Genomic DNA, 15,641 nt, shown 5'->3' with positions numbered 1-15,641 from the left:
AGCATTTTTGCACCAGCCGGGACTTGAACCCGGGTCACAAGAATGGGAATCTTGCATGATACCCCTACACTACTGGTGCCCTATTTGCTTTCATGTTAATCTGCCTTCTTGAAATCTCAATATACAGACCTTTCGTTACAGGGTTGCATCTATGTGCCAGCCATGAATCAAACCAATGTTATGAGAATGGGAATCTTGCATGATACCCCTAATTATATGCAATTTGTGATGAAAACACAGGAAAGTGTCTCTTTTCAATGCTGCAAACCATGAACAGATGCATGTTTTTTTGCAAACCAGCTAGCATGTTCCTGGACTTAATTTCAATGTTTCACAAATGAACACTTTCTGGAGAGAATATTTGTAAATTGGATATCTTGCAGTTTATCTACTCAGCTGTTCTCTGGGTATCATTTTGAAATGGACATCATAACCAAGCACAAGCAATGCTTTTTAGCATTGCTTTTAAAAAGCTCTTCAAGATTTGTGATTCAAGTAAGCTATGTTTAAAATAGCATTTTTGCACCAGCCGGGACTTGAACCCGGGTCACAAGAATGGGAATCTTGCATGATACCCCTACACTACTGGTGCCCTATGTGCGCACATGTTAATCTGCCTTCTTGAAATCTCAATATACAGACCTTTCGCTACAGGGTTACATCTATGTGCCAGCCATGAATCAAACCAATGTCATGAGAATGTGAATCTTGCATGATACCCCTAATTATATGCAATTTGTGATGAAAACACAGGAAAGTGTCTCTTTTCAATGCTGCAAACCATGAACAGACGCATGTTTTTTTGCAAACCAGCTAGCATGTTCCTGGACTTAATTTCAAGGTTTCACAAATGAACACTTTCTGGAGAGAATATTTGTAAATTGGATATCTTGCAGTTTATCTACTTAGCTGTTCTCTGGGTATCATTTTGAAATGGACATCATAACCAAGCACAAGCAATGCTTTTTAGCATTGCTTTTGAAAAGTTCTTCAAGTTTTGTGATTCAAGTTAGCTATGTTTAAAATAGCATTTTTACGCCAGCCAGGATTCAAACCCTGATCACGAGAATGGGAATCTTGCATGATTCCCCTACACTACTGGTGCCCTATGTGCTCTCATGTTAATCTGCCTTCTTGAAATCTCAATATACAGACCTTTCGCTACAGGGTTGCATCTATGTGCCAGCCATGAATCAAACCAATGTCATGAGAATGGGAATCTTGCATGATACCCCTAATTATATGCAATTTGTGATGAAAACACAGGAAAGTGTCTCGTTTCAATGCTGCAAACCATGAACAGACGCATTTTTTTTGCAAACCAGCTAGCATGTTCCTGGACTTAATTTCAAGGTTTCACAAATGAAACTTCCTGGACTTAATTAGTAATTAATAATCATTTTCCTGGACTTAATTTCAAGGTTTCACAAATGAACACTTTCTGGAGAGAATATTTGTAAATTGGATATCTGTTTTTTTGCAAACCAGCTAGCATGTTCCTGGACTTAATTTCAAGGTTTCACAATTGAACAATTCACAATTTGTGATTGCTTTTGAAAAGTTCTTCAAGTTTTGTGATTCAAGTAAGCTATGTTTAAAATAGCATTTTTGCACCAGCCGGGACTTGAACCCGGGTCACAAGAATGGGAATCTTGCATGATACCCCTACACTACTGGTGCCCTATGTGCTCTCATGTTAATCTGCCTTCTTGAAATCTCAATATACAGACCTTTCGCTACAGGGTTGCATCTATGTGCCAGCCATGAATCAAACCAAGGTCACGAAAATGGGAATCTTGCATGATACCCCTAATTAAATGCAATTTGTTATGAAAACACAGGAAAGTGTCTCTTTTCAATGCTGCAAACCATGAACAGACGCATGTTTTTTTGCAAACCAGCTAGCATGTTCCTGGACTTAATTTCAAGGTTTCACAAATGAACACTTTCTGGAGAGAATATTTGTAAATTGGATATCTTGCAGTTTATCTACTCAGCTGTTCTCTGGGTATCATTTTGAAATGGACATCATAACCAAGCACAAGCAATGCTTTTTAGCATTGCTTTTGAAAAGTTCTTCAAGTTTTGTGATTCAAGTTAGCTATGTTTAAAATAGCATTTTTACGCCAGCCAGGATTTGAACCCAGGTCACAAGAATGGGAATCTTGCATGATACCCCTACACTACTGGTGCCCTATGTGCTCTAATGTTAATCTGCCTTCTTGAAATCTCAATATAAAGACCTTTCGCTACAGGGTTGCATCTATGTGCCAGCCATGAATCAAACCAATGTCATGAGAATGGGAATCTTGCATGATACCCCTAATTATATGCAATTTGTGATGAAAACACAGGAAAGTGTCTCTTTTCAATGCTGCAAACCATGAACAGATGCATGTTTTTTTGCAAACCAGCTAGCATGTTCCTGGACTTAATTTCAAGGTTTCACAAATGAACACTTTCTGGAGAGAATATTTGTAAATTGGATATCTTGCAGTTTATCTACCCAGCTGTTCTCTGGGTATCATTTTGAAATGGACATCATAACCAAGCACAAGCAATGCTTTTTAGCATTGCTTTTGAAAAGCTCTTCAAGTTTTGTGATTCAAGTAAGCTATGTTTAAAATAGCATTTTTGCACCAGCCGGGACTTGAACCCGGGTCACAAGAATGGGAATCTTGCATGATACCCCTACTCTACTGGTGCCCTATGTGCTCTCATGTTAATCTGCCTTCTTGAAATCTCAATATACAGACCTTTCGCTACAGGGTTGCATCTATGTGCCAGCCATGAATCAAACCAAGGTCACGAGAATGGGAATCTTGCATGATACCCCTAATTAAATGCAATTTGTTATGAAAACACAGGAAAGTGTCTATTTTCAATGCTGCAAACCATGAACAGACGCATGTTTTTTTGCAAACCAGCTAGCATGTTCCTGGACTTAATATCAAGGTTTCACAAATGAACACTTTCTGGAGAGAATATTTGTAAATTGGATATCTTGCTGTTTATCTACTCAGCTGTTCTCTGGGTATCATTTTGAAATGGACATCATAACCAAGCACAAGCAATGCTTTTTAGCATTGCTTTTGAAAAGTTCTTCAAGTTTTGTGATTCAAGTAAGCTATGTTTAAAATAGCACTTTTGCACCAGCCGGGACTTGAACCTGGGTCACAAGAATGGGAATCTTGCATGATACCCCTACACTACTGGCTCCCTATGTGCTTTCATATTGAGCTGCATTCTTGAAATCTCAATAAACAGACCTTTCGCTACAGGGTTGGATCTATGTGCCAGCCGGGAATCAAACCAAGGTCACGAGAATGGGAAACTTGCATGATACCCCTAATTAAATGCAATTTGTTATGAAAACACAGGAAAGTGTCTCTTTTCAATGCTGCAAACCATGAACAGACGCATGTTTTTTTGCAAACCAGCTAGCATGTTCCTGGACTTAATTTCAAGGTTTCACAAATGAACACTTTCTGGAGAGAATATTTGTAAATTGGATATCTTGCAGTTTATCTACTCAGCTGTTCTCTGGGTATCATTTGGAAGTGGACATGATAACCAAACACAAGCAAGGCTTTTTAGCATTGCTTTTGAAAGGTTCTTCAATTTTTGCAATTCGAGCAAGCTATGATTAAAATAGCATCCATGTGCTAGCCACAAATCGAACCCAGGTCACAAGAGTGGGAATCTTGCATGATAGCCCTAATTAAATGCAAATTTTAATGAAAATATAGGAAAGTGTCTCCTTTCAATGCTGCAAACCATTTCCTGAAGCATGGGTTTTTGCAAACAAGCTAGCATGTTCCAGGACTTAATTTCAAGTTTTCACAAATGAACACTCTTTCTGGAGAGAATATTTGTAAATTGGATAGCTAGCATTTTATCTACTCAGCTGTTCTCTGGATATAATTTGGAAATGGACATCATAACCAAACACAAGCAAGGCTTTTTAGCATTGCTTTTGAAAGGTTCCTCAATTTTTCTAATTCGAGCAAGCTATGTTTAAAATAGCATATTTGCGCCAGCCGGGATTCAAACTCAGGTCATAAGAGTGGGAATCTTGCACGATAGCCCCAGCTAAATGCAATTTGTAATGAAAATGCAGGAAAGTGTCTCTTTTCAATGCTGCAAACCATGTCCAGCAGCATGGGTTTTTGCAAACCAGCTAGCATGTTCCTGGACTTAATTTCAAGGTTTCACAAATGAACACTTTCTGGAGAGAATATTTGTAAATTGGATATCTTGCAGTTTATCTACTCAGCTCTTCTCTGGGTATCATTTTGAAATGGACATCATAACCAAGCACAAGCAATGCTTTTTAGCATTGCTTTTAAAAAATTCTTCAAGTTTTGTGATTCAAGTTAGCTATGTTTAAAATAGCATTTTTGCGGCAGCCGGGATTTGAACCCGGGTCACAAGAATGGGAATCTTGCATGATACCCCTACACTACTGGTGCCCTATGTGCTCTCATGTTAATCTGCCTTCTTGAAATCTCAATATACAGACCTTTCGCTACAGGGTTGCATCTATGTGCCAGCCATGAATCAAACCAATGTTATGAGAATGGGAATCTTGCATGATACCCCTAATTATATGCAATTTGTGATGAAAGCACAGGAAAGTGTCTCTTTTCAATGCTGCAAACCATGAACAGACGCATGTTTTTTTGCAAACCAGCTAGCATGTTCCTGGACTTAATTTCAAGGTTTCACAAATGAACACTTTCTGGAGAGAATATTTGTAAATTGGATATCTTGCAGTTTATCTACCCAGCTGTTCTCTGGGTATCATTTTGAAATGGACATCATAACCAAGCACAAGCAATGCTTTTTAGCATTGCTTTTGAAAAGCTCTTCAAGTTTTGTGATTCAAGTAAGCTATGTTTAAAATAGCATTTTTGCACCAGCCGGGACTTGAACCCGGGTCACAAGAATGGGAATCTTGCATGATACCCCTACACTACTGGTGCCCTATGTGCTCTCATGTTAATCTGCCTTTTTGAAATCTCAATATACAGACCTTTCGCTACAGGGTTGCATCTATGTGCCAGCCATGAATCAAACCAAGGTCACGAGAATGGGAATCTTGCATGATACCCCTAATTAAATGCAATTTGTTATGAAAACACAGGAAAGTGTCTATTTTCAATGCTGCAAACCATGAACAGACGCATGTTTTTTTGCAAACCAGCTAGCATGTTCCTGGACTTAATATCAAGGTTTCACAAATGAACACTTTCTGGAGAGAATATTTGTAAATTGGATATCTTGCAGTTTATCTACTCAGCTGTTCTCTGGGTATCATTTTGAAATGGACATCATAACCAAGCACAAGCAATGCTTTTTAGCATTGCTTTTGAAAAGTTCTTCAAGTTTTGTGATTCAAGTTAGCTATGTTTAAAATAGCATTTTTGCACCAGCCGGGACCTGAACCTGGGTCACAAGAATGGGAATCTTGCATGATACCCCTACACTACTGGCTCCCTATGTGCTTTCATATTAAGCTGCATTCTTGAAATCTCAATAAACAGACCTTTCGCTACAGGGTTGGATCTATGTGCCAGCCGGGAATCAAACCAAGGTCACGAGAATGGGAAACTTGCATGATACCCCTAATTAAATGCAATTTGTTATGAAAACACAGGAAAGTGTCTATTTTCAATGCTGCAAACCATGAACAGACGCATGTTTTTTTGCAAACCAGCTAGCATGTTCCTGGACTTAATTTCAAGGTTTCACAAATGAACACTTTCTGGAGAGAATATTTGTAAATTGGATATCTTGCAGTTTATCTACTCAGCTGTTCTCTGGGTATCATTTGGAAGTGGACATGATAACCAAACACAAGCAAGGCTTTTTAACATTGCTTTTGAAAGGTTCTTCAATTTTTGCAATTCGAGCAAGCTATGATTAAAATAGCATCCATGTGCTAGCCACAAATCGAACCCAGGTCACAAGAGTGGGAATCTGGTGGCTCAGCTGGGGGAGGATGTGATGTGGGAAAGCTGGGGGAGGAGCCCGAGGCGGTGTCTGTGAGGACGGAAGGGGAGGCAGGAGATCCATGGCAGCAAGTCTGATGCAGATGCTGGTGAAGTGGGATAGAACACCGTGTTAGAGGACAGCACATGGTGACCCCCGCAGATGCCTATTCCCCATGATATTGGATCAGGAGACCAAGGAGGAGCGACTGATAGATCGGGGTGGACAGCAGTAAAGGATGCAGGAAACTGAACAGCGGTAAGTGAGAGATATCCCTGGTTCAATCAAAAAAATGGCTGCAAGAGAAAACACCTGATCCTGAGACCCCACGAGTGACTGTTGGTTGCTGGCCTCCCCTCTGTCTCCTCCATACACCCCCCCTCTTATCTCTGCCTTTGTGTCCTCTGTATATTATGCTCTGCATACTACCCTCCAGAGCCCCTAGGTTATCCAGCGCTGTTGCATCGTGAACTGTGTTTGAACTGTGTTTGCTGTGGAAGCTAAAGAGATTTGATGACTAACTGAGGGAGAGATGCAGCAGCTGGGACTGGCTAAAATTTAACTGACTGGAGACATAAGAGAGGTCTTGATGGAGCAATGATTCTTTTTGAAACCTATGAATCTATGAGAGCTACGGAATTGAAATGCTTGTAAGAACGTACCAATGAGAGGACTTGTTTAAATGTCAATGATTGCCTAATAACCCTAGGAGTGGCTCAATTGATTAAATGCTGGAATTACTGGAAACTGCTAAACTGATAGTTGAAACTAGTACTGAGTTTTAAGCTCACTTAAGGACTAAGTATTGATACAGCTTAGTACTGACTGAAAAGGTTATGAACTATGCTAGGAACTAAGCTGCAAATTAAGTGATGAACTCTGCGATTTAACTATGCGATAAGTTCGGAGCGATATCTACTGGAGAGTAACTTTCCTTCCTGTGGTGGATAGCAGCTGATTAGATAATTGGGTTAAGCTAATATAGAGCTGCAAAAGCATAAGGACATTCCTTTTTTTTCTTTTTTTTCCTTCGTATCTTCCCACCTCTCTTACGTTATACAGAGACCGGGAAAGAGGGATGAATGGTGCGTTTTTCATAGGTTCTTTATAGGATTTTCATAGGTGCCCCAGCAAAATAAAATACAAAAAAAAAAAATCCACCAAGTTGCAGAATTTTCAATTCCATCTAAACTAGGGGGCTTGAAAGGGTTAAGTGACTGGAGACATAAGAGAGGTCTTGATGGAGCAATGATTTTGTCTGAAAACTATGAATCCAGGAGTGGCTCAATTGATTAAATGCTGGAAGTACTGGAAACTACTAAACTGATAGTTGAAACTAGTACTGAGTTTTAAGCTCACTTAAGGACTAAGTATTGATACAGCTTAGTACTGACTGAAAAGGTTATGAACTATGTTATGAACTAAGCTGCAAATTAAATGATGAACTCTGCGATTTAACTATGCGATAAGCTTGGAGCGATATTTTCTGGAGAGTAACTTTCCATTATGTGGTGGATAGCAGCTGATTAGACAATTGGATCAAGCAGAAATAGAGCTGCAAAAGTATAAGGACATTCCCCTTTTTTTTTTTTTTGTTCCTTATGCGTTTTCTTTTTTTTTTTTCCTCTCTCTCTACGTGTCCTCCCGCCCCTCTTACGCTATATAGAGATCGGAAAAAAGGGACGAAGGGTACGTTTTGTTTTTTTATTGTTCCTTTACAGGATCTTTACAGGTGCCCTAATAAAAAAAAAAAAGTAAAAAAAAAAAAAAAATCCATCAAGTCGCAGAATTTTCAATTCTTAAAGCAAAAGTGAAGAGAAGTATTCCATCTAAACTAGGGTGCCTGAGAGGTGAAACGGCAGGATATTCTTCTCTCCCCTTGCCCCTCCATTCAAATCAATAAAAGCAAAGATTGGAACCGAGAGGTACTCCCCTCTATACAGGACAATTATTTTGTCAAACAAGATAAGTGAACAAGATACATGATGAGGGGAAGATCACATAAAACAACAGAACCTAAAACCCCGAGGGAGAGTTTAAATACTAGTGTAACAGCTAGTTCAATACAAAAATACTTGGCAACTAAAGAGGGTAACCAAAAAAGCCCAGATGTAGAAAAAAAAACATCCTTGCCAACCAAAAACGCAAAAAAAGAAATGGCTAAGTTAAAAGGAGCCCAAGGAGATAAAACAAGAGAAGAAACACAAACAGAGAGAGAGATGGAAACTTACGAGGGGGACGGGGAAGAACAGCGAAGTATAGCTCAAATGCCCACGAAGATTGAGATGATGGTAATGTTTGAAAGGATGGAAAGTTTAATTAAGAGTGAGATTACAAATGTCCGGATGGATCTGGGCCATTTGCTGCGGAGAGTAGAAGAGGCTGAGGAGAGAACTGAGAAACAAACACAAGAAATCGCAGAATTAAAATCGCAAGTGAAAGCACTGCAAATAAACCAAAGAAATACCTTCTATAAAATGGAAGCACAGGAAAATCAAAATAGACGCCAAAATCTAAGGATAAGAGCCCTCACAGAGCAAGGCTGGTGTAATTTATTACAAAAGAAACGAGATGGGAGAGGTAAAGTAAATAAAAGTTAATGTGGGTATGGGTGGAAACGGGAAGAGCCTCCCTGGACTATCTGCTCCCTCCTCTCCCCCCCCTATGTCTACCGGGCCTTCAAGGCCGGGGGGGAGTGGAGGGACACGGAATGCCGGGCTTGGAGCTTCACCCCAAGGGGTGAGGTACATATTGCAGGATGGGGATATATTCTGGATATAGGTACAAGGACCAAAGAGGGGTCTGGGAGGGTTGGGAGGAGGTTGGGAGGGGGGTGGGAGGGGTGGGGGGAGAAAGAAGACCCGACAGCAGAGAACCTCGTTAAGTGAGAAAAGAGGAGAAACCAGCCTGACTAAAATCTATGTCTATAGTTAATTGTTTGTCATATAACGTTAGGGGGCTAAATGAATCAGCAAAGCAGTTTAAAATTCTGAAAGAAATAGAACAATATGAAGCGGGTATAGTGTTCTTACAGGAAACCCATCTATCATACGAAAGCAAGATTAGAATATACTCCCCTAGGTTCCCGGTGTGGTTTTATGGAGATTCTTACTCAAGGAACTCAAAAGGGGTAGCTATCGGTATAGGACGGGAGGTATACTATAAAATAGAAGAAAGATTAGTCGACCCGGAGGGTAGATTCCTCTTTCTGAAGGGGAAACTATGGGGAGTAGACTATACCCTCGCTAACATATACTGCCCAAATAGAAGTCCAACGGTTTTTCTGAAAGGAATATTGGAGAAATTATGGGATTTTAAAAGAGGAAGAGTAATTATAGCTGGAGATATGAACTTTTGTATGAATCCGCAAATGGATAGTTCGTCCCGTGTGCAGGGGATTGGGAAGGAGCAGAGGAGAATAATAAAACACAGGCTATATCAGTACCAGCTTATGGATGTGTGGAGAACTATGCACCCAAGGATATGAGACTACTCCCCAGTACACGGGACGTACACAAGGATCGACTACTGGTTAGTGGAACATAGGGTTCTGGACGAGGTGATATCCACAGATATAGGAATTAGAACATTGTCTGATCATTCTCCAATATGCCTGAAGATCAAAATCCCAGGATTTCAGAAATCTCCTTTTTCCTGGAAATTGAATAGGGAACTGTTGGACGAGAAGGGAGAGGAAATAATTAGAAAGGAATTGGAGTTTTTTTTTACCACTAATTTAAATGAAGAGAATATGGAAAATATTATTTGGGAGACACATAAAGCTTATATAAGAGGGATATATATTTCACTAGGTACAAATAGGAAGAGAGAAGGTATTAAAAAGAGTAGAGAGTTGAGGGAGGAAATCCATGGATTAGAGCAAGAACATAAAAAGGCAAATGGCAGGGAAAGTGGACAGGTAGTGGACCTATTACATAAACTGGCTATGAAAAGAGAGGAACTCGGGGAATTAATGGAACAGGAAATGAGGACGATATATAATAGGATTAATAAAGAGAGATATTATAGCGGCATTAAAAATAGCAAGATCTTAGCAAAGATATTGAGGAAAAAAAGATCGAAGAATTATATAGAGAAAATATTAAATAAAGAGGGAGAGTCGGTCTATAAAACTAAGGAAATAGCAGAAGTTTTTAGTGAATATTATGGGCAGTTATATTCCGTGAGAAAAAAAGAGACAGAAAAGCAAGAGATGAAGAGAAGGGGAAAAGTCAAAGACTATATATTTCAAGCAAATATCCCTAAAATACCGGGGGAATTGGCGCAGGAATTGGAGAATCCAATCTCAGTCCAAGAAGTAATACAGGCAATAAAAGAGACCAAAGGAGGAAAGAGTCCAGGGCCTGATGGCTATACAATAGAATATCTAAAAAAGTTTGGAGACATACTAGCCCCAATTTTATGTGCATATTATAATGGACTAGGTACAAAATATGGACTGAGCGAGGAGGCCTCCACTGCGACAATCTCCACGATATTGAAAGAGGGAAAAGAGAATACAATATGCTCAAACTATAGACCGATCTCACTACTCAATACGGACATTAAATTGTTCGCAAAAATATTGGCCACTAGAATAAAGAAGTTAATGCCTAGCTTAGTCCATGCAGATCAGGTGGGATTCATTGAGGGGCGAGAAGGAAAAGATAATGGAGTAAGGTCATTATTACTGCTTCAGAGGATGAAGGAGAGTAGAATCCCCAGTCTACTCCTATCAATAGATGCTGAGAAAGCTTTTGACCGAGTAGACTGGGGATTCATGATGGGTACCCTAAGGGGAATGGGGTTTGGTCCCAAAATTTTGAAGTGGATAAAGGCACTATATAACAGCCCCAAGGCAGTGGTAAGAGTTAATGGGGTACTATCAACAGCCTTCAGAATGAACAATGGGACTAGACAGGGGTGTCCGCTGTCCCCCCTATTGTTCGTTCTGGCATTGGAGCCACTCCTGGAGACGATAAGGAGAAACCCAGATATAAAGGGGGTTGAGATAGAGGGGGAAATACATAAGACAGCCGCATTCGCGGATGATATTCTGTTTTATGTATCCAGCCCACGAATCTCCATGCCAAACTTGTTAAAGGCTTTACAGGAATACGGAGAATTATCTAACTTTAAAATCAACCCAAGCAAGTCAGAAATCTTAAACGTAAATATAAATCCGAGAGAAGAACTTGACATTAAGAGAGAATTCCCATTTCTATGGCAAAAGGAAATTAAATATTTAGGGATTAAACTGACTGCATCAATAGAAAAAATTTACCTAATAAACTATATCCCCCTTCTAGAAGAATTGAGAGAAGAAATAAGGAGAATGAGAACAAAGCCCCTGTCATGGTTAGGAAGAATTAATGCCTTAAAAATGATTATTCAACCTAAAATCCTTTATAAATTTCAGCTATTACCAATATATATCCCCCCCCCCTATATTTTAAAATGATAAATTCTTTAATTTCTAAATTTATCTGGAACAACAAGAAACCTAGAATCCCACTGAAGACTTTGCAAAATGGAAAAGACGAGGGGGGTCTGAATGTCCCAGACTTTAGAAAATATTACGAAGCAGCAGTGTTAACACGGGTGGTGGAATGGGCAAAATTAGAAAGTAAAAAAAGATGGGGAAAAATAGAACACAGTTTATCAGGCACAAATTTAGGTAGAGAAATCTGGACTCCTTTAAAATATAGATCACTAGGGAAGACAACACCTTTGGTCACAAAAAATGTGTTTAGAGTATGGGAGGGAATACACAAACATAACAAGTGGAAATATAATTCCCCTTTAATTTATTTAAAAGATAATGATTTTTTTGCACCTGGTAAAAGTACAATAGGAGGGAAATGGATAAATCAAGATAATATGCAATTACGACACATAATTAAAGAGGGGAAATTGAAAACACTAGCAATATTACAGAAAGAAAATGATTGGATGGATTTGAATGAGTGGCGATACCTGCAGCTTAGACATTTCGTCTCAAGACTACCACAACCGCTTAGAGATGGAGAAAATTTGACTGCCTTGGAGCGTATATGTGAGGGGAAATCCCCAAGGGCAGGTATTGCCCAGTTTTATAAGGTCTTGAGACGGGAATGTGAAGCGGAGGTACCAACTTTCATTAAAAAATGGGAAGAAGAGATAGGAGCACGGGGTGAAAACCAAAATATAGAAAAAATATTGAAGATGGTGCACAGATCCACAGAAAATAGTAAGATGATAGAAACAAATTATAAAATTTTAGTAAGATGGTATAGGACCCCAGATATAATGGCAAAGTACCAGGAGGGACAATCTGGGAAATGTTGGAGGAATTGTGGACAAACGGGAAGTTTGGCCCATATATGGTGGGATTGTCCCAAGATTAAAGAATATTGGAGAGAAATAATAAGATATATAGAAGTAATAGCTAAAATACAGTTACCTGAGAACCCATGGTTATGCCTATTCCATGCAGTAGATACCCCAATTAAGGAGTATAGGAATTCCCTCACAAGCTCATTAATAAACGTGGCAAAAAGCCTGATTCCGAAAAAATGGAAAGAAATAGAAGCACCCAAAGTAAAGGAGTGGCTAGGAAAAGTTGAGGAAATGTATAGTATTGAAGGGCTGGGAATGGAGGAAGAAAGAGAAAGAAAGAGATTCCATGTGAAATGGAAATACTGGAAAATCTTTAGACAATCTATGATTTTTAACGAGGTAATGGGTCGGTAGGGGTGGGAGGGAGATATTTTAGAAGAACTCGAGAAGGAAAGAAAGAAAGAAAACCAGGATAATGTGAAAAATTTAAGGGCATGAATGTATTTTGGTCCTATGGTTTTCTTTTATAATACTTGATTATGTTTTGTACGCAACTTAAATGAAAAATTTAAATAAAGAATAAAAAAAAAAAAAACAAGAGTGGGAATCTTGCATGATAGCCCTAATTAAATGCAAATTTTAATGAAAATATAGGAAAGTGTCTCCTTTCAATGCTGCAAACCATTTCCTGAAGCATGGGTTTTTGCAAACAAGCTAGCATGTTCCAGGACTTAATTTCAAGTTTTCACAAATGAACACTCTTTCTGGAGAGAATATTTGTAAATTGGATAGCTAGCATTTTATCTACTCAGCTGTTCTCTGGATATAATTTGGAAATGGACATCATAACCAAACACAAGCAAGGCTTTTTAGCATTGCTTTTGAAAGGTTCCTCAATTTTTCTAATTCGAGCAAGCTATGTTTAAAATAGCATATTTGCGCCAGCCGGGATTCAAACTCAGGTCATAAGAGTGGGAATCTTGCACGATAGCCCCAGCTAAATGCAATTTGTAATGAAAATGCAGGAAAGTGTCTCTTTTCAATGCTGCAAACCATGTCCAGCAGCATGGGTTTTTGCAAACCAGCTAGCATGTTCCTGGACTTAATTTCAAGGTTTCACAAATGAACACTTTCTGGAGAGAATATTTGTAAATTGGATATCTTGCAGTTTATCTACTCAGCTGTTCTCTGGGTATCATTTTGAAATGGACATCATAACCAAAGACAAGCAATGCTTTTTAGCATTGCTTTTGAAAAGCTCTTCAAGTTTTGTGATTCAAGTAAGCTATGTTTAAAATAGCATTTTTGCACCAGCCGGGACTTGAACCCGGGTCACAAGAATGGGAATCTTGCATGATACCCCTACACTACTGGTGCCCTATGTGCTCTCATGTTAATCTGCCTTCTTGAAATCTCAATATACAGACCTTTCGCTACAGGGTTGCATCTATGTGCCAGCCATGAATCAAACCAAGGTCACGAGAATGGGAATCTTGCATGATACCCCTAATTAAATGCAATTTGTGATGAAAACACAGGAAAGTGTCTCTTTTCAATGCTGCAAACCATGAACAGACGCATGTTTTTTTGCAAACCAGCTAGCATGTTCCTGGACTTAATTTCAAGGTTTCACAAATGAACACTTTCTGGAGAGAATATTTGTAAATTGGATATCTTGCAGTTTATCTACTCAGCTGTTCTCTGGGTATCATTTTGAAATGGACATCATAACCAAGCACAAGCAATGCTTTTTAGCATTGCTTTTGAAAAGTTCTTCAAGTTTTGTGATTCAAGTTAGCTATGTTTAAAATAGCATTTTTACGCCAGCCAGGATTTGAACCCAGGCCACAAGAATGGGAATCTTGCATGATACCCCTACACTACTGGTGCCCTATGTGCTCTCATGTTAATCTGCCTTCTTGAAATCTCAATATACAGACCTTTCGCTACAGGGTTGCATCTATGTGCCAGCCATGAATCAAACCAAGGTCACGAGAATGGGAATCTTGCATGATACCCCTAATTAAATGCAATTTGTGATGAAAACACAGGAAAGTGTCTCTTTTCAATGCTGCAAACCATGAACAGACGCATGTTATTTTGCAAACCAGCTAGCATGTTCCTGGACTTAATTTCAAGGTTTCACAAATGAACACTTTCTGGAGAGAATATTTGTAAATTGGATATCTTGCAGTTTATCTACTCAGCTGTTCTCTGGGTATCATTTGGAAGTGGACATGATAACCAAACACAAGCAAGGCTTTTTAACATTGCTTTTGAAAGGTTCTTCAATTTTTGCAATTCGAGCAAGCTATGATTAAAATAGCATCCATGTGCTAGCCACAAATCGAACCCAGGTCACAAGAGTGGGAATCTTGCATGATAGCCCTAATTAAATGCAAATTTTAATGAAAATATAGGAAAGTGTCTCCTTTCAATGCTGCAAACCATTTCCTGAAGCATGGGTTTTTGCAAACAAGCTAGCATGTTCCAGGACTTAATTTCAAGTTTTCACAAATGAACACTCTTTCTGGAGAGAATATTTGTAAATTGGATAGCTAGCATTTTATCTACTCAGCTGTTCTCTGGATATAATTTGGAAATGGACATCATAACCAAACACAAGCAAGGCTTTTTAGCATTGCTTTTGAAAGGTTCCTCAATTTTTCTAATTCGAGCAAGCTATGTTTAAAATAGCATATTTGCGCCAGCCGGGATTCAAACTCAGGTCATAAGAGTGGGAATCTTGCACGATAGCCCCAGCTAAATGCAATTTGTAATGAAAATGCAGGAAAGTGTCTCTTTTCAATGCTGCAAACCATGTCCAGCAGCATGGGTTTTTGCAAACCAGCTAGCATGTTCCTGGACTTAATTTCAAGGTTTCACAAATGAACACTTTCTGGAGAGAATATTTGTAAATTGGATATCTTGCAGTTTATCTACTCAGCTCTTCTCTGGGTATCATTTTGAAATGGACATCATAACCAAGCACAAGCAATGCTTTTTAGCATTGCTTTTAAAAAATTCTTCAAGTTTTGTGATTCAAGTTAGCTATGTTTAAAATAGCATTTTTGCGCCAGCCGGGATTCGAACCCAGGTCACAAGATATCGCACTGGTGCCCTATGTGCTCTCATGTTAATCTGCCTTCTTGAAATCTCAATATACCGACCTTTCGCTACAGGGTTGCATCTATGTGCCAGCCATGAATCAAACCAATGTCATGAGAATGGGAATCTTGCATGATACCCCTAATTATAAGCAATTTGTGATGAAAACACAGGAAAGTGTCTCTTTTCAATGCTGCAAACCATGAACAGACGCACATTTT

General features: G+C 39.0%; 7 non-coding genes across 7 annotated transcripts; all 7 read right to left on the bottom strand.

Moving 5' to 3' along the window:
* Positions 1-8: 8 nt before the first annotated feature.
* TRNAG-CCC (transfer RNA glycine (anticodon CCC)) lies at positions 9-79 on the bottom strand. The gene has a single exon. It is a non-coding gene; the product is annotated as a tRNA-Gly (tRNA).
* Positions 80-521: 442 nt separating this feature from the next.
* Positions 522-592, bottom strand: TRNAG-CCC (transfer RNA glycine (anticodon CCC)). The gene has a single exon. It is a non-coding gene; the product is annotated as a tRNA-Gly (tRNA).
* A 1,017-nt stretch (positions 593-1,609) lies between these two features.
* On the bottom strand, positions 1,610-1,680 carry TRNAG-CCC (transfer RNA glycine (anticodon CCC)). The gene has a single exon. It is a non-coding gene; the product is annotated as a tRNA-Gly (tRNA).
* A 955-nt stretch (positions 1,681-2,635) lies between these two features.
* TRNAG-CCC (transfer RNA glycine (anticodon CCC)) lies at positions 2,636-2,706 on the bottom strand. Its single transcript has one exon. It is a non-coding gene; the product is annotated as a tRNA-Gly (tRNA).
* A 1,695-nt stretch (positions 2,707-4,401) lies between these two features.
* On the bottom strand, positions 4,402-4,472 carry TRNAG-CCC (transfer RNA glycine (anticodon CCC)). The gene has a single exon. It is a non-coding gene; the product is annotated as a tRNA-Gly (tRNA).
* A 442-nt stretch (positions 4,473-4,914) lies between these two features.
* On the bottom strand, positions 4,915-4,985 carry TRNAG-CCC (transfer RNA glycine (anticodon CCC)). The gene has a single exon. It is a non-coding gene; the product is annotated as a tRNA-Gly (tRNA).
* An 8,633-nt stretch (positions 4,986-13,618) lies between these two features.
* TRNAG-CCC (transfer RNA glycine (anticodon CCC)) lies at positions 13,619-13,689 on the bottom strand. The gene has a single exon. It is a non-coding gene; the product is annotated as a tRNA-Gly (tRNA).
* Between the last annotated feature and the right edge of the window lie 1,952 nt (positions 13,690-15,641).

The sequence above is a fragment of the Lithobates pipiens genome, unplaced genomic scaffold, assembly GCF_037356315.1.
Source record: "Lithobates pipiens isolate NorthernLeopardFrog02 unplaced genomic scaffold, aLitPip1_a1.2 Scaffold_25, whole genome shotgun sequence".
NCBI lineage: Eukaryota > Metazoa > Chordata > Amphibia > Anura > Ranidae > Lithobates > Lithobates pipiens.
The sequence above is the reverse complement of the archived record's forward strand: the minus strand, read 5'-3'. Positions and strand labels throughout refer to the sequence as shown.